This window comes from Danio aesculapii, chromosome 4 (assembly GCF_903798145.1).
Source record: "Danio aesculapii chromosome 4, fDanAes4.1, whole genome shotgun sequence".
Taxonomy (NCBI): domain Eukaryota; kingdom Metazoa; phylum Chordata; class Actinopteri; order Cypriniformes; family Danionidae; genus Danio; species Danio aesculapii.
In genome coordinates this window covers 23,975,963-24,002,242 of record NC_079438.1, presented here as the reverse complement: position 1 = coordinate 24,002,242, position 26,280 = coordinate 23,975,963, and the positions used below count along the sequence as shown (strand labels likewise).

Sequence of the window (26,280 nt, the reverse complement as noted above, 5' to 3'; positions counted from 1 at the left end):
CCAGCAGCGCACAAAAAAAGTTAAAATAGCATCCTGTTCCCTTGAAGGCCAAAGAATGACACTAACTCTGGGTTTTCCAGCACACTGGTAAGAAAACGGCCGGTTAGCTCAGTTGGTTAGAGCGTGGTGCTAATAACGCCAAGGTCGCGGGTTCGATACCCGTACTGGCCAAATTTTTACTCTCTTATGCCTCAGATGCACTTAAGGGCTCAGCTTGGTCTCACAGACATCCCTGCTGCAGGAAAGCTGTGTCATGGCAGCCGAAATAGCTCAGTTGGGAGAGCGTTAGACTGAAGATCTAAAGGTCCCTGGTTCGATCCCGGGTTTCGGCAAAGCAATGTTGTTGTTCTGTTTTGGGCACAGGGTCAGTTGAATGAAAGTCACCCAAAAAGCCTAGCCGCTTCACCCTTAAGTCCACCTGCTTCCATTTGACCAAAACGCTATATTTCTCCCAGGTGGTCACATCGCTTCTGGTGATGATTCCTTTGGGCTAATCGACAGCACTCTGCTATATATTTAGTGCTTTGATTTCCCACTGCGGACACGCCATTGAATAAAAGAAAACTGTGACTTGATAGGGCTTCTGAAGGATTGCAATGATTAGTACTACACAGAACCGGCAAAGCTGACGTAAGGAAATTCGCTCTAAACCCTCCAGGAGCAACCAGCTTTGCAATAAAAGCCAGTGTGAAAGGCATGAAAACACAAGTGGAGAATGCGGGCATCGATCCAGCTACCTCTCTCATGCATGCTAAGCGACCGTTCTACCATTTAAGCTAATTCCCCTTTTCACAGTCAAAATTGAACATTTTAGACGTGGTCGAAAAAGAAAAAATAATATCACATCTGTTCTGTGGTGGCTTCTTTGCCCTGCCTGCCATTTAGTCGTCAAATTGCCTAGAATGGCGTGCTTTTCTTTTGAAGGCCCTACCTAGTAATGCTCCAGTAAATGTGTGAGGAGCCCTGCATGCCGAATGACGAGTTACTCAGAAATCAATGCACATTGGCCTTGCCTTGGATGGACCTTCCGCTACTTTCCTGCAAGGCCAGTTTTTTAATTCATCATCTTCATCTCGGGCAGCAGCTCTACACCATCTTGAGGTTCCATAATGTAATGGATAGCACTCTGCATCCAGCGATCTAAATTCAAATCTAGATGGGACCTGTTTTTTTTTGCCAGCACCGCACAAAAAAGCTAAAATAGCATCCTGTTCCCTTGAAGGCCAGAGAATAACAGTTACTATGGGTTTTCTAGGACCCTCAAGTCCAGCTGCTTCACCCTCAAGTCCACCTGCTTCCATTTGACCAAAACGCTATCTTTCTCCCAGGTGGTCACATCGCTTCTGGTGATGATTCCTATGGGCTAATCGACAGCACTCTGCTATATATTTAGTGCTTTGATTTCCCACTGCGGACGCGCCATTGAATAAAAGAAAACTGTGACTTGATTGGGCTTCTGAAGGATTGCAATGATTAGTACTACACAGAACCGGCAAAGCTGACGTAAGGAAATTCGCTCTAAACCCTCCAGGTGCAACCAGCTTTGCAATAAAAGCCACTGTGAAAGGCATGAAAACACAAGTGGAGAATGCGGGCATCGATCCCGCTACCTCTCACATGCTAAGCTAGCGCTCTACCATTTGAGCTAATTCCCCTTTTCACAAGCTAAATTTAACATTTTAGACGTGGTAAAAAAAAAATAAGATCACATCTGTTCTGTGGTGGCTTCTTTGCCCTGCCTGCCATTTAGTCGTCAAATTGCCTAGAATAGCGTGCTTTTCTTTTGAAGGCCCTACCTAGTCCTGCTCCAGTAAATCCTGTTCCCTTGAAGGCCAAAGAATGACACTAACTCTGGGTTTTCCAGCACACTGATAAGAAAACGGCCGGTTAGCTCAGTTGGTTAGAGCGTGGTGCTAATAATGCCAAGGTCACGGGTTCGATACCCGTACTGGCCAAATTTTTACTCTCTTATGCCTCAGATGCACTTAAGGGCTCAGCTTGGTCTCACAAACATCCCTGCTGCAGGAAAGCTGTGTCATGGCAGCCGAAATAGCTCAGTTGGGAGAGCGTTAGACTGAAGAGCTAAAGGTCCCTGGTTCGATCCCGGGTTTCGGCAAAGCAATGTTGTTGTTCTGTTTTGGGCACAGGGTCAGTTGAATGAAAGTCACCCAAAAATCCTAGCCGCTTCACCCTTAAGTCCACCTGCTTCCATTTGACCAAAACGCTATCTTTCTCCCAGGTGGTCACATCGCTTCTGGTGATGATTCCTATGGCCTAATCGACAGCACTCTGCTATATATTTAGTGCTTTGATTTCCCACTGCGGACGCGCCATTGAATAAAAGAAAACTGTGACTTGATAGGGCTTCTGAAGGATTGCAATGATTAGTACTACACAGAACCGGCAAAGCTGACGTAAGGAAATTCGCTCTAAACCCTCCAGGAGCAACCAGCTTTGCAATAAAAGCCAGTGTGAAAGGCATGAAAACACAAGTGGAGAATGCGGGCATCGATCCAGCTACCTCTCTCATGCATGCTAAGCGACCGTTCTACCATTTAAGCTAATTCCCCTTTTCACAGTCAAAATTGAACATTTTAGACGTGGTCGAAAAAGAAAAAATAATATCACATCTGTTCTGTGGTGGCTTCTTTGCCCTGCCTGCCATTTAGTCGTCAAATTGCCTAGAATAGCGTGCTTTTCTTTTGAAGGCCCTACCTAGTAATGCTCCAGTAAATGTGTGAGGAGCCCTGCATGCCGAATGACGAGTTACTCAGAAATCAATGCACATTGGCCTTGCCTTGGATGGACCTTCCGCTACTTTCCTGCAAGGCCAGTTTTTTAATTCATCATCTTCATCTCGGGCAGCAGCTCTACACCATCTTGATGTTCCATAATGTAATGGATAGCACTCTGCATCCAGCGATCTAAATTCAAATCTAGATGGGACCTGTTTTTTTTTGCCAGCACCACACAAAAAAGCTAAAATAGCATTCTATTCCCTTGAAGACCAGAGAATAACAGTTACTATGGGTTTTCTAGGACCCTCAAGTCCAGCTGCTTCACCCTCAAGTCCACCTGCTTCCATTTGACCAAACGCTATCTTTCTCCCAGGTGGTCACATCGCTTCTGGTGATGATTCCTATGGGCTAATCGACAGCACTCTGCTATATATTTAGTGCTTTGATTTCCCACTGCGGACGCGCCATTGAATAAAAGAAAACTGTGACTTGATTGGGCTTCTGAAGGATTGCAATGATTAGTACTACACAGAACCGGCAAAGCTGACGTAAGGAAATTCGCTCTAAACCCTCCAGGAGCAACCAGCTTTGCAATAAAAGCCACTGTGAAAGGCATGAAAACACAAGTGAAGAATGCGGGCATCGATCCCGCCACCTCTCACATGCTAAGCTAGCGCTCTACCATTTGAGCTAATTCCCCTTTTCACAAGCTAAATTTAACATTTTAGACGTGGTAAAAAAAAAAAAATAAGATCACATCTGTTCTGTGGTGGCTTCTTTGCCCTGCCTGCCATTTAGTCGTCAAATTGCCTAGAATAGCGTGCTTTTCTTTTGAAGGCCCTACCTAGTCCTGCTCCAGTAAATCCTGTTCCCTTGAAGGCCAAAGAATGACACTAACTCTGGGTTTTCCAGCACACTGATAAGAAAACGGCCGGTTAGCTCAGTTGGTTAGAGCGTGGTGCTAATAATGCCAAGGTCACGGGTTCGATACCCGTACTGGCCAAATTTTTACTCTCTTATGCCTCAGATGCACTTAAGGGCTCAGCTTGGTCTCACAGACATCCCTGCTGCAGGAAAGCTGTGTCATGGCAGCCGAAATAGCTCAGTTGGGAGAGCGTTAGACTGAAGAGCTAAAGGTCCCTGGTTCGATCCCGGGTTTCGGCAAAGCAATGTTGTTGTTCTGTTTTGGGCACAGGGTCAGTTGAATGAAAGTCACCCAAAAATCCTAGCCGCTTCACCCTTAAGTCCACCTGCTTCCATTTGACCAAAACGCTATCTTTCTCCCAGGTGGTCACATCGCTTCTGGTGATGATTCCTATGGCCTAATCGACAGCACTCTGCTATATATTTAGTGCTTTGATTTCCCACTGCGGACGCGCCATCGAATAAAAGAAAACTGTGACTTGATAGGGCTTCTGAAGGATTGCAATAATTAGTACTATACAGAACCGGCAAAGCTGACGTAAGGAAATTCGCTCTAAACCCTCCAGGTGCAACCAGCTTTGCAATAAAAGCCAGTGTGAAAGGCATGAAAACAGAAGTGGATAATGCGGGCATCGATCCAGCTACCTCTCTCATGCATGCTAAGCGACCGTTCTACCATTTAAGCTAAATCCCCTTTTCACAGTCAAATTGAACATTTTAGACGTGGTCGAAAAAGAAAAAATAATATCACATCTGTTCTGTGGTGGCTTCTTTGCCCTGCCTGCCATTTAGTCGTCAAATTGCCTAGAATGGCGTGCTTTTCTTTTGAAGGCCCTACCTAGTAATGCTCCAGTAAATGTGTGAGGAGCCCTGCATGCCGAATGACGAGTTACTCAGAAATCAATGCAAATTGGCCTTGCCTTGGATGGACCTTCCGCTACTTTCCTGCAAGGCCAGTTTTTTAATTCATCATCTTCATCTCGGGCAGCAGCTCTACACCATCTTGAGGTTCCATAATGTAATGGATAGCACTCTGCATCCAAACTGTGACTTGATAGGGCTTCTGAAGGATTGCAATGATTAGTACTACACAGAACCGGCAAAGCTGACGTAAGGAAATTCGCTCTAAACCCTCCAGGTGCAACCAGCTTTGCAATAAAAGCCAGTGTGAAGGGCATGAAAACAGAAGTGGATAATGCGGGCATCGATCCAGCTACCTCTCTCATGCATGCTAAGCGACCGTTCTACCATTTAAACTAATTCCCCTTTTCACAGTCAAAATTGAACATTTTAGACGTGGTCGAAAAAGAAAAAATAATATCACATCTGTTCTGTGGTGGCTTCTTTGCCCTGCCTGCCATTTAGTCGTCAAATTGCCTAGAATGGCGTGCTTTTCTTTTGAAGGCCCTACCTAGTAATGCTCCAGTAAATGTGTGAGGAGCCCTGCATGCCGAATGACGAGTTACTCAGAAATCAATGCACATTGGCCTTGCCTTGGATGGACCTTCCGCTACTTTCCTGCAAGGCCAGTTTTTTAATTCATCATCTTCATCTCGGGCAGCAGCTCTACACCATCTTGATGTTCCATAATGTAATGGATAGCACTCTGCATCCAGCGATCTAAATTCAAATCTAGATAGGACCTGTTTTTTTTTGCCAGCACCGCACAAAAAAGCTAAAATAGCATTCTATTCCCTTGAAGGCCAGAGAATAACAGTTACTATGGGTTTTCTAGGACCCTCAAGTCCAGCTGCTTCACCCTCAAGTCCACCTGCTTCCATTTGACCAAAACGCTATCTTTCTCCCAGGTGGTCACATCGCTTCTGGTGATGATTCCTATGGGCTAATCGACAGCACTCTGCTATGTATTTAGTGCTTTGATTTCCCACTGCGGACGCGCCATTGAATAAAAGAAAACTGTGACTTGATAGGGCTTCTGAAGGATTGCAATGATTAGTACTACACAGAACCGGCAAAGCTGACGTAAGGAAATTCGCTCTAAACCCTCCAGGTGCAACCAGCTTTGCAATAAAAGCCAGTGTGAAAGGCATGAAAACACAAGTGGAGAATGCGGGTATCGATCCCGCTACCTCTCACATGCTAAGCGAGCGCTCTACCATTTGAGCTAATTCCCCTTTTCACAAGCCAAATTGAACATTTTAGACGTGGTCAAAAAAGAAAAAATACGATCACATCTGTTCTGTGGTGGCTTCTTTGCCCTGCCTGCCATTTAGTCGTCAAATTGCCTAGAATGGCGTGCTTTTCTTTTGAAGGCCCTACCTAGTCCTGCTCCAGTAAATGTGTGAGGAGCCCTGCATGCCGAATGACGAGTTACTCAGAAATCAATGCACATTGGCCTTGCCTTGGATGGACCTTCTGCTACTTTCCTGCAAGGCCATTTTTTTAATTCATCATCTTCATGTCGTTAGCTCAGTTGGTTAGAACGTGGTGCTAATAACGCCAAGGTCACGGGTTCGATACCCGTACTGGCCAAATTTTTACTCTCTTATGCCTCAGATGCACTTAAGGGCTCAGCTTGGTCTCACAGACATCCCTGCTGCAGGAAAGCTGTGTCATGGCAGCCGAAATAGCTCAGTTGGGAGAGCGTTAGACTGAAGAGCTAAAGGTCCCTGGTTCAATCCCGGGTTTCGGCAAAGCAATGTTGTTGTTCTGTTTTGGGCACAGGGTCAGTTGAATGAAAGTCACCCAAAAATCCTAGCCGCTTCACCCTTAAGTCCACCTGCTTCCATTTGACCAAAACGCTATCTTTCTCCCAGGTGGTCACATCGCTTCTGGTGATGATTCCTATGGCCTAATCGACAGCACTCTGCTATATATTTAGTGCTTTGATTTCCCACTGCGGACGCGCCATCGAATAAAAGAAAACTGTGACTTGATAGGGCTTCTGAAGGATTGCAATGATTAGTACTATACAGAACCGGCAAAGCTGACGTAAGGAAATTCGCTCTAAACCCTCCAGGTGCAACCAGCTTTGCAATAAAAGCCAGTGTGAAAGGCATGAAAACAGAAGTGGATAATGCGGGCATCGATCCAGCTACCTCTCTCATGCATGCTAAGCGACCGTTCTACCATTTAAGCTAAATCCCCTTTTCACAGTCAAAATTGAACATTTTAGACGTGGTCGAAAAAGAAAAAATAATATCACATCTGTTCTGTGGTGGCTTCTTTGCCCTGCCTGCCATTTAGTCGTCAAATTGCCTAGAATGGCGTGCTTTTCTTTTGAAGGCCCTACCTAGTAATGCTCCAGTAAATGTGTGAGGAGCCCTGCATGCCGAAAGACGAGTTACTCAGAAATCAATGCACATTGGCCTTGCCTTGGATGGACCTTCCGCTACTTTCCTGCAAGGCCAGTTTTTTAATTCATCATCTTCATCTCGGGCAGCAGCTCTACACCATCTTGAGGTTCCATAATGTAATGGATAGCACTCTGCATCCAAACTGTGACTTGATAGGGCTTCTGAAGGATTGCAATGATTAGTACTACACAGAACCGGCAAAGCTGACGTAAGGAAATTCGCTCTAAACCCTCCAGGTGCAACCAGCTTTGCAATAAAAGCCAGTGTGAAAGGCATGAAAACACAAGTGGAGAATGCGGGCATCGATCCAGCTACCTCTCTCATGCATGCTAAGCGACCGTTCTACCATTTAAACTAATTCCCCTTTTCACAGTCAAAATTGAACATTTTAGACGTGGTCGAAAAAGAAAAAATAATATCACATCTGTTCTGTGGTGGCTTCTTTGCCCTGCCTGCCATTTAGTCGTCAAATTGCCTAGAATGGCGTGCTTTTCTTTTGAAGGCCCTACCTAGTAATGCTCCAGTAAATGTGTGAGGAGCCCTGCATGCCGAAAGACGAGTTACTCAGAAATCAATGCACATTGGCCTTGCCTTGGATGGACCTTCCGCTACTTTCCTGCAAGGCCAGTTTTTTAATTCATCATCTTCATCTCGGGCAGCAGCTCTACACCATCTTGAGGTTCCATAATGTAATGGATAGCACTCTGCATCCAAACTGTGACTTGATAGGGCTTCTGAAGGATTGCAATGATTAGTACTACACAGAACCGGCAAAGCTGACGTAAGGAAATTCGCTCTAAACCCTCCAGGTGCAACCAGCTTTGCAATAAAAGCCAGTGTGAAAGGCATGAAAACAGAAGTGGATAATGCGGGCATCGATCCAGCTACCTCTCTCATGCATGCTAAGCGACCGTTCTACCATTTAAGCTAATTCCCCTTTTCACAGTCAAAATTGAACATTTAGACGTGGTCGAAAAAGAAAAAATAATATCACATCTGTTCTGTGGTGGATTCTTTGCCCTGCCTGCCATTTAGTCGTCAAATTGCCTAGAATGGCGTGCTTTTCTTTTGAAGGCCCTACCTAGTAATGCTCCAGTAAATGTGTGAGGAGCCCTGCATGCCGAATGACGAGTTACTCAGAAATCAATGCACATTGGCCTTGCCTTGGATGGACCTTCCGCTACTTTCCTGCAAGGCCAGTTTTTTAATTCATCATCTTCATCTCGGGCAGCAGCTCTACACCATCTTGAGGTTCCATAATGTAATGGATAGCACTCTGCATCCAAACTGTGACTTGATAGGGCTTCTGAAGGATTGCAATGATTAGTACTACACAGAACCGGCAAAGCTGACGTAAGGAAATTCGCTCTAAACCCTCCAGGTGCAACCAGCTTTGCAATAAAAGCCAGTGTGAAAGGCATGAAAACAGAAGTGGATAATGCGGGCATCGATCCAGCTACCTCTCTCATGCATGCTAAGCGACCGTTCTACCATTTAAGCTAATTCCCCTTTTCACAGTCAAAATTGAACATTTTAGACGTGGTCGAAAAAGAAAAAATAATATCACATCTGTTCTGTGGTGGCTTCTTTGCCCTGCCTGCCATTTAGTCGTCAAATTGCCTAGAATGGCGTGCTTTTCTTTTGAAGGCCCTACCTAGTAATGCTCCAGTAAATGTGTGAGGAGCCCTGCATGCCGAATGACGAGTTACTCAGAAATCAATGCACATTGGCCTTGCCTTGGATGGACCTTCCGCTACTTTCCTGCAAGGCCAGTTTTTTAATTCATCATCTTCATCTCGGGCAGCAGCTCTACACCATCTTGAGGTTCCATAATGTAATGGATAGCACTCTGCATCCAGCGATCTAAATTCAAATCTAGATGGGACCTGTTTTTTTTTGCCAGCACCGCACAAAAAAGCTAAAATAGCATCCTGTTCCCTTGAAGGCCAGAGAATAACAGTTACTATGGGTTTTCTAGGACCCTCAAGTCCAGCTGCTTCACCCTCAAGTCCATCTGCTTCCATTTGACCAAAACGCTATCTTTCTCCCAGGTGGTCACATCGCTTCTGGTGATGATTCCTATGGGCTAATCGACAGCACTCTGCTATATATTTAGTGCTTTGATTTCCCACTGCGGACGCGCCATTGAATAAAAGAAAACTGTGACTTGATAGGGCTTCTGAAGGATTGCAATGATTAGTACTACACAGAACCGGCAAAGCTGACGTAAGGAAATTCGCTCTAAACCCTCCAGGTGCAACCAGCTTTGCAATAAAAGCCAGTGTGAAAGGCATGAAAACAGAAGTGGATAATGCGGGCATCGATCCAGCTACCTCTCTCATGCATGCTAAGCGACCGTTCTACCATTTAAGCTAAATCCCCTTTTCACAGTCAAAATTGAACATTTTAGACGTGGTCGAAAAAGAAAAAATAATATCACATCTGTTCTGTGGTGGCTTCTTTGCCCTGCCTGCCATTTAGTCGTCAAATTGCCTAGAATGGCGTGCTTTTCTTTTGAAGGTGTAAGGATGGCTATATCTCTCTATAATATTAAACCCTGAAAACGGTTATGTAGCTCCACACGAGACAAGACCACGAGAATGGTCAAGCACTAAAACAATAAACTTTCTAATCTGAGAAGAAGTTCAGCTAGGAAACCAGTTGTTCGGGTTGTCTCGATCATGCATCCCGAGCCCCCCCTCTTTGTCCTGGAGTTTACTGTCTGAAAACTGCTGTGAAATTCTCTAAAGATCAGACCACGAGAACTAACAGGCTGTAAAACAATAAACTTTATAATCTTCAGAGAGGATCTCGAGAAAGCCTTCTGGACAGTTGACACATCACCTATCCTCAGGCCCTCTTACCCTCCCCAGTTATACAGCCTGGGTCATTAAAAAGGTTACTCAGGAATGACCAGATTTCAAGCTTCTATGGTGAAATGATATAAGATGTATATTTGCAGTATTTGTGAATTTTAACTTGTCATGCTTAGTGTCATTTTAAATGTCTCTGTGTGATTGGTAAAGTGGTCTTAATTTCTTTGATCTTTGCCAGATGCTCCACTCCAGGGAAAATGGTCTTTGTATCAACTCATGACCAGGCAAGAGGCTTGGTGACGCTTTTATTGTCTTGAATTTATGATGATTTGAGTATTTAGGCAAAGGGTGCAGAAGTGTCTGTGGGATTCTGTAGGCAGGATACCCCATTGCAGTTTGTGAGTCTCTGAGCTCTGCATCAGGACCTATGTGCTGCAATGTATTTCTACACGGTCAGGTATTAATCTCTAACTTAAATGTATCTTCAAATAATTGATGTTGTACAACCTTGATTGGCTTATTTTGTTTAGTTATGTGAATTGAAATGGAAAATCTTTGCCTGACAAATAAATGTAAAATTCTTGTTTAACTTTAATATCTCCTGAAATCATTTAAATCTAGTAGATTGTTTAGGCTGATGTTTCCACAGCCTACGACCAGGATTTGTCATACATTCAGGATCAATGGATGGAGCATGGGCACAGCATTAGAGACCTGATGATTTCTGACAATCACTGACTTAGTATAATATAATCTAGGGGCTAAATCAAACTTCCTTTAAATATGAGCAAGCATGGGGAAATTAGCTTATCGGCTAAGACTCGGAACTGGCGAGGATGTGTCCGTGAGCAGATGTAACTGGCCAGCATACTGACTCTAAGCGACTTCGGGTAAATGATGAACCATTACTTGAGAATAAGGATTTATTAGGTTAATCAATCTAAATTAGACCGAATCACAACCTATAAGGTGATCAGCATGAATTAGATAAATCTAAAATTATTATAAATTGGAGTCAGATTAAAATTCGGAGTTGGAAACAAATTAAAATAAATCTTAATGAATAAAAATATTTCTTTTCACATGTGCTAAAAGGCTTACATGCATTTAACCTTCACCCATGCTGTTAGTTCCGTCATAGGAAAAATAGATGGGCCCTTACAATACCAAAAGATTGGATTGAAATAATTGAAAAAAAAAATGAGTTGCGGGATAAGGAAGAATTACCAGAGGTCTATTTTAAGAAAAAAAATGGAGAAAAGATCAATATGAGCTTATGTACAGTTAAGAGTTTTTATGTTGTTTTTAGATCAAAGGCTTTTATAAGACCTATAGCATTCAACTACTGGAAGGAAAGATATGAGGATTTAAATGAAAAAGAAATATGGGCAAATGTCAGAATGAAATATATGGAACCAATTTTCGAAAATTGTAATTATTTATTGAGACATAATTGCATATTAACAGAAATGAGATTGTGTAAAATGGGAATTGAACAAGATATAACATATAAGGTGTGTATAAAGGAAGGGGAAGGTTTATTACATTTGTTCTTCTATTGTGAAAAGTTGGAGGAATTATGGAAAAAATTTAAGAAAATTGCTAAATCGTTAATAGGGGACATATATGTGGATGAACAAAAGAACTGGGAAATTTTTTTTTTATTTGGTCAAAATTAATGTGGTATGTATGCTTTTAATCTTTGTATAACAATTGCTAAGTATGTGATTTGGATAAGGAGAAATATGGCTAAACATGATGGGAAGAGAGTGGATATATGGCGTATGTTTAAAAACAGAATGGAGATGGCTGTAAAATTGATATTCAACTATTTTATAGTACAAGAAAAGGAGGATGTATTTATAGAAATAATGGTAAAAGGGAACGTAATGGTTGAATACAAGGACAACATTTTAAGTTGGTTATGGGAAAAATATGAAGTCTAATAATGAGTGTTGTAAGTATCATGTGATTTTTGTGTGATGTGATCATTTCTTTGTAAAAATGTAAATATTTGATTTTAATTAAAAAATATATATATATCTGATCTGAACTCGGAAGCAAAGCAGGGTTGGGCCTGGTTGGTACTTGGATGGGAGACCGCCTGGGAATACCAGGTGCTGTAAGCTTTTTAAATTCCTTCATTTGGCAGCTAATACACTTCCCAAAATACAAAAAAACAACAACTCTGAATTCCTCTCTGAACTCTGGAACCAGCCAGGTCAGTGTACCCACTTCCCTGATTCCAATAACAGGGAAAGTGGGTACAGTGACTTGGCTGGTTTAACTCAGCAGGAGCTGTTGGTGCCCCAAAGCAGAAACAGAAAAAAAAAAAAAACAGTTAAACAATTGAGGGGACAAGGGCCTTGTTACTGTCGGTGCTGTGTCAATGCAAGCTGAGCTGCGCTCGGCTCCTGGTGCTGCGCCTATTTTTAAATAGCTAACTCTTGACGGCTGCTCTCGCTTACGGCCATACCACCCTGGCAATGCCTGATCTCATCTGAACTCAGAAGAAAAGCAGGGTTGGGCCTGGTAGGGACGTTTGCATCAAGTAGGCTGGGTTTACGATTGCTAAGCTAGAATCCTCTGATCCATAGTCATAAACGTTATCCTTTGTGCCACTGGCACTCCGTTCAGCACCTTGTTAGCACATTGTTTGAAACAAGGACAAGGCTCTGTCAACCTGGAGTTCCGTCACCACACATTCTGCTTTGTTTTATAGCAAGACGTTGTGTGGATGGGATGCTCTTACAGGATTCCTGACAGTCCCTCCATAGAACCCCTGAGATCCAGGGTCGGAGACTCTCTTCTCTCCAAGAGGAGGTTAAAAGCCATAGTTTCTTTTATGCATGTTTTATCAGAGCACTTAGGTATTGCTACAGCTCAGAGACTTACAAGTGGAAGAGATTACGCTGCAAGTTGGCTGGGTGACTTCTAAGTGATAGGGACTTTTGCAACAAGTAGGCTGGGTTTACGATTGGTGTAGCTGTAGTAGACGTTAATAAAAATCTAGCAGTTGGGGCAGCCTTTGAAACCAGGTGAGCACCCCACGGGCTCTGTGATTGCAGCCCCTTAAACTCACTCCAGAGTGGACCTGAACAGCTCCAGTGGGGGCGAAAGACGACTGCAGTGCACTGGCTGACATCAAAGCAAAAAGACCAGAGCGAGCCAGCCAGGAGTCGAACCTAGAATCTTCTGATCCGTAGTCAGACGCGTTATCCATTGCGCCACTGGCCCTGTCTGCTTATCTTTTCATCTTTATCTTGTTACTTGTGATAAGGACACAGCTCAGTCAACACGGAGTTCATTCAACACGGAGTTCGTTCAACACATGCTGTCCTTCGTTATGAAGGCAAGTTGTGGTGTCGATAGGATGCTCTTACAGTGCATGTGACAGTCCCTCCCTAGAAGAACTGTGATCCAGGGTCTGAGACTTTCTCCTCTCCAGGAGGAGGTTACAAGCATTAGATTTATTTTTGTCAGAGCAGCTGCAGCATACTTGCGTGGAGGCCCACAGCTAGGCTAAGGGTAAGCTTCTGCAGGACCTTCCCTGGTGGTCTAGTGGTTAGGATTCGGCGCTCTCACCGCCGCGGCCCGGGTTCGATTCCCGGTCAGGGAACTTCCTTTTGAGCTCTAGCTATGAAGATATATGCGAACTGCACAGGCATGAAAGGGCAAAAGACCTCCTTCGAGCCGGAGTCGAACCAGCGACCTAAGGATTGCCAACAACACACCTACAGTCCTCCGCTCTACCAACTAAGCTATCGAAGGCTTATGAAAGTCCCACACAAGCCCACCCCCTTAAAGTTGCTGCAGTCCGACTGTTGGAAAAAAGGGCAGTGGCAAAAATACTCAAGGCTTCCCATACCGGGAGTCGAACCCAGGCCGCCTGGATGAAAACCAGGAATCCTGACCGCTAGACCATATGGGAGCTGCCACATATGAGGGCAGTCTTGGCAGAAATTTCAGTTCTTTCTGAAACAAAATTGCAAAGACAATATCATGATTTGAAAAAAGCAATACCAAAAGATTGGATTGAAATAATTGAAAAAAAAAAGAGTTGCGGGATAAGGAAGAATTACCAGAGGTCTATTTTAAGAAAAAAAATGGAGAAAAGATCAATATGAGCTTATGTACAGCTAAGAGTTTTTATGTTGTTTTTAGATCAAAGGCTTTTATAAGACCTATAGCATTCAACTACTGGAAGGAAAGATATGAGGATTTAAATGAAAAAGAAATATGGGCAAATGTCAGAATGAAATATATGGAATCAATTTTAGAAAATTGTATTTATTTATTGAGACATAATTGCATATTAACAGAAATGAGATTGTGTAAAATGGGAATTGAACAAGATATAATATGTAAGGTGTTTAGGAAGGAAGGGGAAGGTTTATTACATTTGTTCTTCTATTGTGAAAAGTTGGAGGAATTATGGAAAAATTTAAGAAAATTGCTAAATCGTTAATAGGGGACAAATATGTGGATGAACAAAAGAACTGGGAAAAAAATATTTATTTGGTCAAAATTAATGTGGTATGTATGCTTTTAATCTATGTATAACAATTGCTAAGTATTTGATTTGGATAAGGAGAAATATGGCTAAACATGATGGGAAGAGAGTGGATATATGGCGTATGTTTAAAAACAGAATGGAGATGGCTGTAAAATTGATATTCAACTATTTTATAGTGCAAGAAAAGGAGGATGTATTTATAGAAATAATGGTAAAAGGGAACGTAATGGTTGAATACAAGGACAACATTTTAAGTTGGTTATGGGAAAAATATGAAGTCTAATAATGAGTGTTGTAAGTATCATGTGGTTTTTGTGTGATGTGATCATTTCTTTGTACAAATGTAAATATTTGATTTTAATTAAAAAAAAATATATATCTCATCTGAACTCGGAAGCAAAGCAGGGTTGGGCCTGGTTGGTACTTGGATGGGAGACCGCCTGGGAATACCAGGTGCTGTAAGCTTTTTAAATTCCTTCATTTGGCAGCTAATACACTTCCCAAAATATATTTAAAAAAAACCTCTCAATTCCTCTCTGAACTCTGGAACCAGCCAAGTCAGTGTACCCACTTCCCCTGATTCCATTCGGGGGAAAGTGGGTACAGTGACTTGGCTGGTTTAACTTAGCAAGAGCTGTTGGTGCCCTGGAGCAGAAACAGAAAAAAAACAAAAAACAGGTAAACAATTGAGGGGACAAGGGCCTTGTTTCTGTCGGTGAGTGTCAATGCAAGCTGAGCTGCACTCGGCTCCTGGTGCTGCGCCTATTTTTAAATAGCTAACTCTTGACGGCTGCTCTTGCTTACGGCCATACCACCCTGGCAATGCCTGATCTCATCTGAACTCGGAAGAAAGACAGGGTTATGAGATTCCCACACAAGCCCACCCCCTTAATGTTGCTGCAGTCCGACTGCTAGGCAAAAAGGGCAGTGGCAAAAATGCTCAAGGCTTCCCAGACCAGGAGTCGAACCCAGGCGAACTGGGTGAAAACCAGGAATCAAACTTTGCACAAACTTCAGTTCTTTCTGATTGTGCGCACTTTACTGCCCCTCTTGCACAAGTACCACTCATACATTTACGCACTCTCTCATACACAGTCTCATGGTTTCCATAAGCTAGAATCCTCTGATCCGTAGTCATAAGCGTTATCCTTTGTGCCAATGGCACTCTGTTCAGCACCTTGTTAGCACATTGTTTGAAACAAGGACAAGGCTCTGTCAACCTGGAGTTCCGTCACCACACATTCTGCTTTGTTTTATGGTAAGACGTTGTGTGGATGGGATGCTCTTACAGGATTCCTGACAGTCCCTCCATAGAAGACCTGAGATCCAGGGTCGGAGACTCTCTCCTCTCCAAAAGGAGGTTAAAAGCCATAGTTTCTTTAATGCATGTTTTATCAGAGCGCGTAGGTATTGCTGCAGCTTAGAGACTTACAAGTGGAAGAGATTACGCTGCAAGTTGGCTGGGTGACTTCTCAGTGGTAGGGACATTTGCAACAAGTAGGCTTGGTTTACGGTTGGTGTAGCTGTAGTAGACGTTAATAAAAATCAGCAGTTGGGGCAGCCTTTGAAACCAGGGGAACACCCCACGGGCTCTGTGCTGGCAGCCCCAGAAACTCGATTCACTCCAGAGTGGAACTGAACAGCTCCAGCGGGGGGAAAGGCGACCGCAGTGCACTGACTGACAGCACAGCAAAAAGACCACAGAAAGCCAGGGGCAAGCTTCTGCTGGCCCTTCCCTGATGGTCTAGTGGTCAGGATTCAGCGCTCTCACCGCCGCGGCCCGGGTACGATTCCTGGTCAGGGAACTTCCTTTTCACCTCTATGGTGAACTTTGAGTTCTAGCAACTAAAATATAATGGAACTGCACAGGCATGAAAGCAGCTCTGGGCGCAAAAGATCTCCTTCGAGCCGGAGTCGAACCAGCGACCTAAGGATTGCCAACATCCCACCTACAGTCCTCCGCTCTACCAACTGAGCTATCGAAGGCTTACGACAGTCAAGCACAAGCCCATCCCCTTAAGGTAGCTGCAGGCCAAAAAGGGCAGAAGCAAAAACACTCAAGCCTTCCCATACCGGGAGTCAAACCCAGGCCGCCTGGGTGAAAACCAGGAATCCTGACCGCTAGACCATATGGGAGCTGCCACTTGTGAGGGCCAGTCTTGGCACAAACTTCAGTTCTTTCTGATCGTGCACACTTCACTGCCTCTCTTGCACAAGTACCACTCATACATTTACTCACGCTCTCATACACAGTCTCATGGTTTCCGTAAGCTAGAATCCTCTGATGCATAGTCATTAGCGTTATCCTTTGAGCCACTGGCACTCTGTTCAGCACCTTGTTAGCACATTGTTTGAAACAAGGACAAGGCTCTGTCAACCCGGGCAGCCTGGGTGAATACCAAGAATCCTGACCGCTAGACCATATGGGAGCTGCCACTTGTGAGGGCCAGTCTTGGCACAAACTTCAGTTCTTTCTGATCGTGCACACTTCACTGCCTCTCTTGCACAAGTACCACTCATACATTTACGCACGCTCTCATACACAGTCTCATGGTTTCCGTAAGCTAGAATCCTCTGATGCATAGTCATTAGCGTTATCCTTTGTGCCACTGGCACTCTGTTCAGCACCTTTTTAGCACATTGTTTGAAACAAGGACAAGGCTCGGTCAACCTGGAGTTCCGTCACCACACATTCTGCTTTGTTTTTATGGCAAGAGGTTGTGTGGATGGGATGCTCTTACAGGATTCCTGACAGTCCCTCCATAGAAGACCTGAGATCCAGGGTCGGAGACTCTCTCCTCTCCAAAAGGAGGTTAAAAGCGATAGTTTCTTTTATGCATGTTTTATCAGAGCGCTTAGGTATTGCTGCAGCTTAGAGACTTACAAGTGGAAGAGATTACGCTGCAAGTTGGCTGGGTGACTTCTAAGTGGTAGGGACATTTGCAACAAGTAGGCTTGGTTTACGGTTGGTGTAGCTGTAGTAGACGTTAATAAAAATCAGCAGTTGGGGCAGCCTTTGAAACCAGGGGAACACCCCACGGGCTCTGTGCTGGCAGCCCCAGAAACTCGATTCACTCCAGAGTGGAACTGAACAGCTCCAGCGGGGGGGAAAGGCGACCGCAGTGCACTGACTGACAGCAAAGCAAAAAGTACAAAGCAAGCAAGCAAGCCAGGAGTCGAACCTAGAAACTTCTGAGCCATAGTCAGACACGTTATCCATTGCGCCACTGAGACTTTCTCCTCTCCATTGGGAGGTTACAAGCAATAGATTTATTTTTGGAGCAGAAACAGAAAAAGGGGTCAAGGGCTTTGTTTTTGTCGGTGCTGTTTCAAGGCAAGCTGAGCGGCGCTCGGCTTCTGGTGCTGCGCCTCTTTTTAAATAGCCAACTCTTGACGGCTGCTCTCGCAGTACCGAAGCCTACCAATATTTGCATAGTGGGAAAGTGGGTCGTGTTCTATTACACAGCAAGGGTGACCCTTTTTAAAAGCAAAGCTGCACCCCAGCCAGTCGAGCAGTCCATGCCACTCAGCGTGGTTGCTACTTAGTAAGCAGGGATCAGTGGAGACTACAGGATGTTAGTGCATAGCTGGTTTAGGAAGGTCCTGTAGCCACGCAGCCTCTATGTTATGGAAGGTAAGTAAATAATACACATTTTTATGATTTTTTATGTATGGTCATGTCTTGTCACGTTTGTGTTAACATAAGTAAGCTATAAATGTATAACAGTATGCTAACGTATTTGCATCATAACATACAGCTGCTGACTTGGTTACCATCTGCAGACTAAGTATCTGGTCAAATCCCTTAATTTGTGAGGTAAAAGGTAAGTGCTGTAAGGTAAGTAAATGTTTAACATCTCCTGAGTCTGAAGCAATGATGGCAAGATGCTTTTTTGACGTGAATCCATCAAATGTCTTGACTTGACGTTGTAAGAGGATTAGCCGAAAAGCACTGCGAATCCCATTGACTTAAAAATAAATGGCATCTCAGGACATTCCACTACATGGCATACCAAGACAATTCTTTTGATCCTGTTTCGGTGCACTTGCTTTAAAGCCCACGTCCATTGTTTTGAATACATGCTTTTCCGTGTTGCTGTGGACAATGCCTTGATGTTGCGCAAACGCCTCAAACCTTGCGGTCTACAGTGCCCATTAACGCTGCCAGGGCCACTGCTACGCTGCGTAAATTGTGGCGCAAAGAGATTGATGCTGCACTTTGTCAGTGTTACTGTATCACTCGGACATGGCGCCAGAGGGTTAAATACTTGAGCCTGAGATCTCAGCTGTGCAACAGCCATGTCCTCACAGTGAGAGCATGAGCTGTCCGTGGGCACTGCATCGACATGCTTGTGATGCGATACTCGTGCTCATCATCCGGAGATAGGAACCACCGCCTCCAGAAACGCACATTAAGAACAGCGTCTTGAAAAAGACGCGTTGATTGACTGACAGCTTTTTTTCTTCTCTTTCCCACAAAGAGTCAAATGTCATGACTTGACGTTGTAAGAAAATTGGCCGAAAAGTCCTGCGAATCCCATTGCCCTAAAAATAAACGGCATCTCAGGACATTCCACTACATGGCATTCCAAGGCAATTCTTTTGATGCCCTTTCGATGCACTTGCATTAAAGCCCACGTCCATTGTTTTGTTCACATGCTTTTCCGAGTTGCTGTAGACAATGCCTTGATGTTGCGCAAATGCCTCAAAACTTGCAGTCTACAGTGCCCATTAAGGTTGCCAGGGCCACTGCTACACCTTGTAAACTGTGACGCAAAGAGATTGATGCGGGGCTTTGTCAGTATTACTGTATCACTCGGACATGGCGCCAGAGAGTTAAATACTTGAGCCTGAACACACAGCCAAAGATTAGGTTTGTCAGAAGTGGGATTTGAACCCACGCCTCCAGGGGAGACTGCGACCTGAACGCAGCGCCTTAGACCGCTCGGCCATCCTGACATGCACACTTAGCTAGAGCTGTCTCCTATGAGCCACATCGCAGCACCATGACATGGAAGCTGGTGTTTCACAGCTTGCCCAGCTCCAGCAGTCCGCCTCGTTGACACAGTAGGCAGCGCGTCAGTCCCATAATCTGAAGGTCGTGAGTTTGAGCCTCACACAGGGCAAGGTCATATCTTTTGGCACACGGGAGCACTTAGGTGACCGGGCGGCGTACTTTATTACCTTCCGTGCCGTTTATGCTTCCCGGGGGCAAAAAAGGCTACAGCTCCTCTGGAGGGCATGCGGCTGGCGTTCCAAGAACATCTCCTGAGTCTGAAGCCATGATGGCAAGATGCTCCCATTCCTGTCACGTTATCGCTTGACGTTTGATGTGGATCCGTCAAATGTCATGACTTGACGGTGTAAGAGGATTAGCCGAAAAGCCCTGCGGATCCCATTGAATTAAAAATAAACGGCATCTCAGGACATTCCACTACATGGCATGCCAAGACAATTCTTTTGATCCCGTTTCGGTGCATTGCTTTAAAGCCCACGTCCATTGTTTTGAACACATGCTTTTCCGAGTTGCTGTGGACAATGCCTTGATGTTGCGCGAACGCCTCAAACCTTGCGGTCTACAGTGCCCATTAACGCTGCCAGGGCCACTGCTATGCTGCGTAAATTGTGGCGCAAAGAGATTGATGCGGCACTTTGTCAGTGTTACTGTATCACTCGGACATGGCGCCAGAGGGTTAAATACTTGAACCTGAGATCTCAGCTGTGCAACAGCCATGTCCTCACAGTGAGAGCATGAGCTGTCCGCGGGCACTGCATCGACATGCTGGACCCCCAGACCTGTGATGCGATACTCGTGCTCATCATCCGGAGATAGGAACCACCGCCTCCAGAAACGCACATTCAGAACAGCGTCTTGAAAAAGACGCGTTGATTGACTGACACAGCTTTTTTTCTTCTCTTTCCCACAAAGAGTCAAATGTCATGACTTGACGTTGTAAGAAAATTGGCCGAAAAGTCCTGCGAATCCCATTGCCCTAAAAATAAACGGCATCTCAGGACATTCCACTACATGGCATTCCAAGGCAATTCTTTTGATGCCCTTTCGATGCACTTGCATTAAAGCCCACGTCCATTGTTTTGTTCACATGCTTTTCCGAGTTGCTGTAGACAATGCCTTGATGTTGCGCAAATGCCTTAAAACTTGCAGTCTACAGTGCCCATTAAGGTTGCCTGGGCCACTGCTACACCTTGTAAACTGTGACGCAAAGAGATTGATGCGGGGCTTTGTCAGTATTACTGTATCACTCGGACATGGCGCCAGAGAGTTAAATACTTGAGCCTGAACACACAGCCAAAGATTAGGTTTGTCAGAAGTGGGATTTGAACCCACGCCTCCAGGGGAGACTGTGACCTGAACGCAGCGCCTTAGACCGCTCGGCCATCCTGACATGCACACTTAGCTAGAGCTGTCTCCTATGAGCCACATCGCAGCACCATGACATGGAAGCTGGTGTTTCACAGCTTGCCCAGCTCCAGCAGTCCGCCTCGTTGACGCAGTAGGCAGCGCGTCAGTCCCATAATCTGAAGGTTGTGAGTTTGAGCCTCACACAGGGCAAGGTCGTATCTTTTGGCACTTAGGTGACCGGGCGGCGTACTTTATTACCTTCCGTGCCGTTTATGCTTCCCGGGGGCAAAAAAGGCTACAGCTCCTCTGGAGGGCATGCGGCTGGCGTTCCAAGAACATCTCCTGAGTCTGAAGCCATGATGGCAAGATGCTCCCATTCCTGTCACGGTATCGCTTGACGTTTGATGTGGATCCGTCAAATGTCATGACTTGACGGTGTAAGAGGATTAGCCGAAAAGCCCTGCGGATCCCATTGAATTAAAAATAAACGGCATCTCAGGACATTCCACTACATGGCATGCCAAGACAATTCTTTTGATCCCGTTTCGGTGCACTTGCTTTAAAGCCCACGTCCATTGTTTTGAACACATGCTTTTCCGAGTTGCTGTGGACAATGCCTTGATGTTGCGCGAACGCCTCAAACCTTGCGCTCTACAGTGCCCATTAACGCTGCCAGGGCCACTGCTATGCTGCGTAAATTGTGGCGCAAAGAGATTGATGCGGCACTTTGTCAGTGTTACTGTATCACTCGGACATGGCGCCAGAGGGTTAAATACTTGAACCTGAGATCTCAGCTGTGCAACAGCCATGTCCTCACAGTGAGAGCATGAGCTGTCCGCGGGCACTGCATCGACATGCTGGACCCCCAGACCTGTGATGCGATACTCGTGCTCATCATCCGGAGATAGGAACCACCGCCTCCAGAAACGCACATTCAGAACAGCGTCTTGAAAAGACGCGTTGATTGACTGACACAGCTTTTTTTCTTCTCTTTCCCACAAAGAGTCAAATGTCATGACTTGACGTTGTAAGAAAATTGGCCGAAAAGTCCTGCGAATCCCATTGCCCTAAAAATAAACGGCATCTCAGGACATTCCACTACATGGCATTCCAAGGCAATTCTTTTGAAGCCCTTTCGATGCACTTGCATTAAAGCCCACGTCCATTGTTTTGTTCACATGCTTTTCCGAGTTGCTGTAGACAATGCCTTGATGTTGCGCAAATGCCTCAAAACTTGCAGTCTACAGTGCCCATTAAGGTTGCCAGGGTCACTGCTACACCTTGTAAACTGTGATGCAAAGAGATTGATGCGGGGCTTTGTCAGTATTACTGTATCACTCGGACATGGCGCCAGAGAGTTAAATACTTGAGCCTGAACACACAGCCAAAGATTAGGTATGTCAGAAGAGGGATTTGAACCCACGCCTCCAGGGGAGACTGCGACCTGAACGCAGCGCCTTAGACCGCTCGGCCATCCTGACATGCACACTTAGCTGGAGCTGTCTCCTAGGAGCCACATCGCAGCACCATGACATGGAAGCTGGTGTTTCACAGCTTGCCCAGCTCCAGCAGTCCGCCTCGTTGACGCAGTAGGCAGCGCGTCAGTCCCATAATCTGAAGGTCGTGAGTTTTAGCCTCACACAGGGCAAGGTCGTATCTTTTGGCACACGGGAGCACTTAGGTGACCGGGCGGCGTACTTTATTACCTTCCGTGCCGTTTATGCTTCCCGGGGGCAAAAAAGGCTACAGCTCCTCTGGAGGGCATGCGGCTGGCGTTCCAAGAACATCTCCTGAGTCTGAAGCCATGATGGCAAGATGCTCCCATTCCTGTCACGTTATCGCTTGACGTTTGATGTGGATCCGTCAAATGTCATGACTTGACGGTGTAAGAGGATTAGCCGAAAAGCCCTGCGGATCCCATTGAATTAAAAATAAACGGCATCTCAGGACATTCCACTACATGGCATGCCAAGACAATTCTTTTGATCCCGTTTCGGTGCACTTGCTTTAAAGCCCACGTCCATTGTTTTGAACACATGCTTTTCCGAGTTGCTGTGGACAATGCCTTGATGTTGCGCGAACGCCTCAAACCTTGCGGTCTACAGTGCCCATTAACGCTGCCAGGGCCACTGCTATGCTGCGTAAATTGTGGCGCAAAGAGATTGATGCGGCACTTTGTCAGTGTTACTGTATCACTCGGACATGGCGCCAGAGGGTTAAATACTTGAACCTGAGATCTCAGCTGTGCAACAGCCATGTCCTCACAGTGAGAGCATGAGCTGTCCGCGGGCACTGCATCGACATGCTGGACCCCCAGACCTGTGATGCGATACTCGTGCTCATCATCCGGAGATAGGAACCACTGCCTCCAGAAACGCACATTCAGAACAGCGTCTTGAAAAAGACGCGTTGATTGACTGACACAGCTTTTTTTCTTCTCTTTCCCACAAAGAGTCAAATGTCATGACTTGACGTTGTAAGAAAATTGGCCGAAAAGTCCTGCGAATCCCATTGCCCTAAAAATAAACGGCATCTCACGACATTCCACTACATGGCATTCCAAGGCAATTCTTTTGATGCCCTTTCGATGCACTTGCATTAAAGCTCACGTCCATTGTTTTGTTCACATGCTTTTCCGAGTTGCTGTAGACAATGCCTTGATGTTGCGCAAATGCCTCAAAACTTGCAGTCTACAGTGCCCATTAAGGTTGCCAGGGCCACTGCTACACCTTGTAAACTGTGACGCAAAGAGATTGATGCGGGGCTTTGTCAGTATTACTGTATCACTCGGACATGGCGCCAGAGAGTTAAATACTTGAGCCTGAACACAAAGCCAAAGATTAGGTTTGTCAGAAGTGGGATTTGAACCCACGCCTCCAGGGGAGACTGCGACCTGAAGCAGCGCCTTAGACCGCTCGGCCATCCTGACATGCACACTTAGCTAGAGCTGTCTCCTATGAGCCACATCGCAGCACCATGACATGGAAGCTGGTGTTTCACAGCTTGCCCAGCTCCAGCAGTCCGCCTCGTTGACGCAGTAGGCAGCGCGTCAGTCCCATAATCTGAAGGTCGTGAGTTTGAGCCTCACACAGGGCAAGGTCGTATCTTTTGGCACACGGGAGCACTTAGGTGACCGGGCAGCATACTTTATTACCTTCCGTGCCGTTTATGCTTCCCGGGGGCAAAAAAGGCTACAGCTCCTCTGGAGGGCATGCGGCTGGCGTCCCAAGAACATCTCCTGAGTCTGAAGCCATGATGGCAAGATGCTCCCATTCCTGTCACGTTATCGCTTGACGTTTGACGTGGATCCGTCAAATGTCATGACTTGACGGTGTAAGAGGATTAGCCGAAAAGCCCTGCGGATCCCATTGAATTAAAAATAAATGGCATCTCAGGACATTCCACTACATGGCATGCCAAGACAATTCTTTTGATCCCGTTTCGGTGCACTTGCTTTAAAGCCCACGTCCATTGTTTTGAACACATGCTTTTCCGAGTTGCTGTGGACAATGCCTTGATGTTGCGCGAACGCCTCAAACCTTGCGGTCTACAGTGCCCATTAACGCTGCCAGGGCCACTGCTATGCTGCGTAAATTGTGGCGCAAAGAGATTGATGCGGCACTTTGTCAGTGTTACTGTATCACTCGGACATGGCGCCAGAGAGTTAAATACTTGAGCCTGAACACACAGCCAAAGATTAGGTATGTCAGAAGAGGGATTTGAACCCACGCCTCCAGGGGAGACTGCGACCTGAACGCAGCGCCTTAGACCGCTCGGCCATCCTGACATGCACACTTAGCTGGAGCTGTCTCCTAGGAGCCACATCGCAGCACCATGACATGGAAGCTGGTGTTTCACAGCTTGCCCAGCTCCAGCAGTCCGCCTCGTTGACGCAGTAGGCAGCGCGTCAGTCCCATAATCTGAAGGTCGTGAGTTTTAGCCTCACACAGGGCAAGGTCGTATCTTTTGGCACACGGGAGCACTTAGGTGACCGGGCGGCGTACTTTATTACCTTCCGTGCCGTTTATGCTTCCCAGGGGCAAAAAAGGCTACAGCTCCTCTGGAGGGCATGCGGCTGGCGTTCCAAGAACATCTCCTGAGTCTGAAGCCATGATGGCAAGATGCTCCCATTCCTGTCACGTTATCGCTTGACGTTTGACGTGGATCCGTCAAATGTCATGACTTGACGGTGTAAGAGGATTAGCCGAAAAGCCCTGCGGATCCCATTGAATTAAAAATAAACGGCATCTCAGGACATTCCACTACATGGCATGCCAAGACAATTCTTTTGATCCCATTTCGGTGCACTTGCTTTAAAGCCCACGTCCATTGTTTTGAACACATGCTTTTCCGAGTTGCTGTGGACAATGCCTTGATGTTGCGCGAACGCCTCAAACCTTGCGGTCTACAGTGCCCATTAACGCTGCCAGGGCCACTGCTATGCTGCGTAAATTGTGGCGCAAAGAGATTGATGCGGCACTTTGTCAGTGTTACTGTATCACTCGGACATGGCGCCAGAGGGTTAAATACTTGAACCTGAGATCTCAGCTGTGCAACAGCCATGTCCTCACAGTGAGAGCATGAGCTGTCCGCGGGCACTGCATCGACATGCTGGACCCCCAGACCTGTGATGCGATACTCGTGCTCATCATCCGGAGATAGGAACCACCGCCTCCAGAAACGCACATTCAGAACAGCGTCTTGAAAAAGACGCGTTGATTGACTGACACAGCTTTTTTTCTTCTCTTTCCCACAAAGAGTCAAATGTCATGACTTGACGTTGTAAGAAAATTGGCCGAAAAGTCCTGCGAATCCCATTGCCCTAAAAATAAACGGCATCTCAGGACATTCCACTACATGGCATTCCAAGGCAATTCTTTTGATGCCCTTTCGATGCACTTGCATTAAAGCCCTCGTCCATTGTTTTGTTCACATGCTTTTCCGAGTTGCTGTAGACAATGCCTTGATGTTGCGCTAATGCCTCAAAACTTGCAGTCTAAAGTGCCCATTAAGGTTGCCAGGGCCACTGCTACACCTTGTAAACTGTGACGCAAAGAGATTGATGCGGGGCTTTGTCAGTATTACTGTATCACTCGGACATGGCGCCAGAGAGTTAAATACTTGAGCCTGAACACACAGCCAAAGATTAGGTATGTCAGAAGAGGGATTTGAACCCACGCCTCCAGGGGAGACTGCGACCTGAACGCAGCGCCTTAGACCGCTCAGCCATCCTGACATGCACACTTAGCTGGAGCTGTCTCCTAGGAGCCACATCGCAGCACCATGACATGGAAGCTGGTGTTTCACAGCTTGCCCAGCTCCAGCAGTCCGCCTCGTTGACGCAGTAGGCAGCGCGTCAGTCCCATAATCTGAAGGTCGTGAGTTTTAGCCTCACACAGGGCAAGGTCGTATCTTTTGGCACACGGGAGCACTTAGGTGACCGGGCGGCGTACTTTATTACCTTCCGTGCCGTTTATGCTTCCCAGGGGCAAAAAAGGCTACAGCTCCTCTGGAGGGCATGCGGCTGGCGTTCCAAGAACATCTCCTGAGTCTGAAGCCATGATGGCAAGATGCTCCCATTCCTGTCACGTTATCGCTTGACGTT

The 26,280-nt window shown here is 45.8% G+C and overlaps 20 non-coding genes across 20 annotated transcripts; 8 read left to right on the top strand and 12 right to left on the bottom strand.

Annotated features, from left to right (window-relative positions):
- The first annotated feature begins 97 nt into the window (after nt 1-97).
- Nucleotides 98-171, top strand: trnai-aau (transfer RNA isoleucine (anticodon AAU)). Its single transcript has one exon. It is a non-coding gene; the product is annotated as a tRNA-Ile (tRNA).
- Nucleotides 172-259: 88 nt separating this feature from the next.
- trnaf-gaa (transfer RNA phenylalanine (anticodon GAA)) lies at nt 260-332 on the top strand. Its single transcript has one exon. It is a non-coding gene; the product is annotated as a tRNA-Phe (tRNA).
- A 1,549-nt stretch (nt 333-1,881) lies between these two features.
- trnai-aau (transfer RNA isoleucine (anticodon AAU)) lies at nt 1,882-1,955 on the top strand. Its single transcript has one exon. It is a non-coding gene; the product is annotated as a tRNA-Ile (tRNA).
- An 88-nt stretch (nt 1,956-2,043) lies between these two features.
- On the top strand, nt 2,044-2,116 carry trnaf-gaa (transfer RNA phenylalanine (anticodon GAA)). The gene has a single exon. It is a non-coding gene; the product is annotated as a tRNA-Phe (tRNA).
- Nucleotides 2,117-3,667: 1,551 nt separating this feature from the next.
- Nucleotides 3,668-3,741, top strand: trnai-aau (transfer RNA isoleucine (anticodon AAU)). Its single transcript has one exon. It is a non-coding gene; the product is annotated as a tRNA-Ile (tRNA).
- Nucleotides 3,742-3,829: 88 nt separating this feature from the next.
- On the top strand, nt 3,830-3,902 carry trnaf-gaa (transfer RNA phenylalanine (anticodon GAA)). The gene has a single exon. It is a non-coding gene; the product is annotated as a tRNA-Phe (tRNA).
- A 1,822-nt stretch (nt 3,903-5,724) lies between these two features.
- On the bottom strand, nt 5,725-5,797 carry trnaa-agc (transfer RNA alanine (anticodon AGC)). The gene has a single exon. It is a non-coding gene; the product is annotated as a tRNA-Ala (tRNA).
- Nucleotides 5,798-6,243: 446 nt separating this feature from the next.
- Nucleotides 6,244-6,316, top strand: trnaf-gaa (transfer RNA phenylalanine (anticodon GAA)). The gene has a single exon. It is a non-coding gene; the product is annotated as a tRNA-Phe (tRNA).
- Nucleotides 6,317-12,959: 6,643 nt separating this feature from the next.
- trnar-acg (transfer RNA arginine (anticodon ACG)) lies at nt 12,960-13,032 on the bottom strand. The gene has a single exon. It is a non-coding gene; the product is annotated as a tRNA-Arg (tRNA).
- Nucleotides 13,033-13,342: 310 nt separating this feature from the next.
- On the top strand, nt 13,343-13,414 carry trnae-cuc (transfer RNA glutamic acid (anticodon CUC)). Its single transcript has one exon. It is a non-coding gene; the product is annotated as a tRNA-Glu (tRNA).
- Nucleotides 13,415-13,479: 65 nt separating this feature from the next.
- On the bottom strand, nt 13,480-13,566 carry trnay-gua (transfer RNA tyrosine (anticodon GUA)). Its single transcript is given in 2 exon segments — nt 13,480-13,515; nt 13,530-13,566. It is a non-coding gene; the product is annotated as a tRNA-Tyr (tRNA).
- Nucleotides 13,567-13,654: 88 nt separating this feature from the next.
- trnae-uuc (transfer RNA glutamic acid (anticodon UUC)) lies at nt 13,655-13,726 on the bottom strand. Its single transcript has one exon. It is a non-coding gene; the product is annotated as a tRNA-Glu (tRNA).
- Nucleotides 13,727-16,210: 2,484 nt separating this feature from the next.
- Nucleotides 16,211-16,297, bottom strand: trnay-gua (transfer RNA tyrosine (anticodon GUA)). The gene is given in 2 exon segments: nt 16,211-16,246; nt 16,261-16,297. It is a non-coding gene; the product is annotated as a tRNA-Tyr (tRNA).
- A 78-nt stretch (nt 16,298-16,375) lies between these two features.
- trnae-uuc (transfer RNA glutamic acid (anticodon UUC)) lies at nt 16,376-16,447 on the bottom strand. Its single transcript has one exon. It is a non-coding gene; the product is annotated as a tRNA-Glu (tRNA).
- A 2,740-nt stretch (nt 16,448-19,187) lies between these two features.
- Nucleotides 19,188-19,270, bottom strand: trnal-cag (transfer RNA leucine (anticodon CAG)). The gene has a single exon. It is a non-coding gene; the product is annotated as a tRNA-Leu (tRNA).
- Nucleotides 19,271-20,635: 1,365 nt separating this feature from the next.
- Nucleotides 20,636-20,718, bottom strand: trnal-cag (transfer RNA leucine (anticodon CAG)). Its single transcript has one exon. It is a non-coding gene; the product is annotated as a tRNA-Leu (tRNA).
- Nucleotides 20,719-22,073: 1,355 nt separating this feature from the next.
- On the bottom strand, nt 22,074-22,156 carry trnal-cag (transfer RNA leucine (anticodon CAG)). The gene has a single exon. It is a non-coding gene; the product is annotated as a tRNA-Leu (tRNA).
- Nucleotides 22,157-23,522: 1,366 nt separating this feature from the next.
- Nucleotides 23,523-23,604, bottom strand: trnac-gca (transfer RNA cysteine (anticodon GCA)). The gene is given in 2 exon segments: nt 23,523-23,557; nt 23,562-23,604. It is a non-coding gene; the product is annotated as a tRNA-Cys (tRNA).
- A 775-nt stretch (nt 23,605-24,379) lies between these two features.
- Nucleotides 24,380-24,462, bottom strand: trnal-cag (transfer RNA leucine (anticodon CAG)). Its single transcript has one exon. It is a non-coding gene; the product is annotated as a tRNA-Leu (tRNA).
- A 1,366-nt stretch (nt 24,463-25,828) lies between these two features.
- Nucleotides 25,829-25,911, bottom strand: trnal-cag (transfer RNA leucine (anticodon CAG)). Its single transcript has one exon. It is a non-coding gene; the product is annotated as a tRNA-Leu (tRNA).
- Nucleotides 25,912-26,280: the final 369 nt, after the last annotated feature.